General features: G+C 39.1%; 1 non-coding gene across 1 annotated transcript; it reads right to left on the bottom strand.

The window, feature by feature from the left end:
• Positions 1–350: 350 nt before the first annotated feature.
• LOC113928124 lies at positions 351–452 on the bottom strand. The gene has a single exon (XR_003521806.1). It is a non-coding gene; the product is annotated as a U6 spliceosomal RNA (small nuclear RNA).
• Positions 453–1,499: the final 1,047 nt, after the last annotated feature.

Raw genomic sequence — 1,499 nt, 5'->3', positions numbered from 1 at the left:
ACACAATGCAAGGTAACAAACCTCAAAGAAAGTGCTACAGACCATAAAAGTTACAGGTGTTCACAAAGCAATAAATCAGAAGTTACCAAGGGCTGAAGCAAGGTGACTGGTTTTTGTTTTGTTTTGTGTGTGTGTGTGTGTGTGTGTGTGTGTGTGTTTGTCTTGATCAGGGAAGCCCTAAGCAAGGTTTCCCAAATTTCTTTTAAACATTTGTTCCAGCTTCCACAACATTCGATTTGCATCACTTGTCACTCAACTGATCAGGCCAGGTAGGGGTCCAGGAGTGAGAGTGCATTCCAAAGTAGCGTAAAGGTAGAAAGAAATTACCCTTGATTTCTGAATGTCATCTCAAACTTACATGATTATTTTTTGCGTGTCATCCTTGACCAGGGGCCATGCTAATCTTCTCTGTATCGTTCCCATTTTAGTATATGTGCTGCCGAAGCGAGCACTACATGATTATTTTTTAAAGGCTTTTTCTTCAGTCTACCTTGGGTAGGAAGGCAGCCACCTTGAGGTTCTTTTCCCCCACTGTAGCTTTCAGCAGATCCTATAGGGGGGGTCCTCTCTAGAAATGAGTAAAAGTCACATGAGCTGGTGAGTAAGGGACAGGCAAAGCTAGGTAGCGAAAGACAGGTAGGGGGCTAGGTGACTAGGCTACACAGGAAGCTGACTATGTAACCAGGGTCACAGAAATCTCAGATGTGAGGAAATGTTATAGATGAGATATTAACCAAAGAGAAGGGAACATAACAAATCCCCCCTTGTTTTTTCTAAATATAGATGTGATACTCACCTGATAGTTACAAATCTACCTTGTTAGCTCTAAATATAGACAGGATATTTACATGATATTTACAAATCTACCTTGTTTGTGGTAAATGTTATAGACAAGATATTTACCAAGTTCCCTGGTCAGTTTTCTATAAAAGACCAACCCTAAAAGTCTTCTGTGGTAACCCATTCTGGTTGCCTCTCACTTTAGAGTTTTTCTTTCTTTTCTTTCTGTTCTCATCTTCAGTTAATAAACTTTCATTTTGCTTCACCTTTTTGTGTTGTGAGATTCATTCTTCAGTTCCATGAGACAAGAATCCTGCAACCCTGGGACCTCACCAGGAGCTGGCTGATGAGTATCTGTTCTCCCAACAGATCTCCAAGCATAGCCAGATTTTGAAGAGTGAAAATTTTCTCAAGAAGAAGCATATGAAAACCTCCAAAACCAACAGGCCCTTGATGTGGTCCTCAAACATTTCCCAAATGTTTCTCTTGCAAGTACTATCTACATGAAACCATTTGTTTACATGAAAACTTTTAAATATACATTTTAGTCATTTTGTGTTTATAGATTCTTGGGTGACTAAAGTTTTCAGTTTTCACCCAAATGTGAGGTTGGAGTTTAAATTCTCTACCCAATTAGTCAGTAAATTTGACACCTTTGAGGTATGTCTTCAATTTAATAGTAAAAACTATTCACTAGAAATAGTATCCAGGTGCCTCAT

The sequence above is a fragment of the Zalophus californianus genome, chromosome 7 (assembly GCF_009762305.2).
Source record: "Zalophus californianus isolate mZalCal1 chromosome 7, mZalCal1.pri.v2, whole genome shotgun sequence".
Classification (NCBI taxonomy): domain Eukaryota; kingdom Metazoa; phylum Chordata; class Mammalia; order Carnivora; family Otariidae; genus Zalophus; species Zalophus californianus.
The sequence above is the reverse complement of the archived record's forward strand: the minus strand, read 5'-3'. Positions and strand labels throughout refer to the sequence as shown.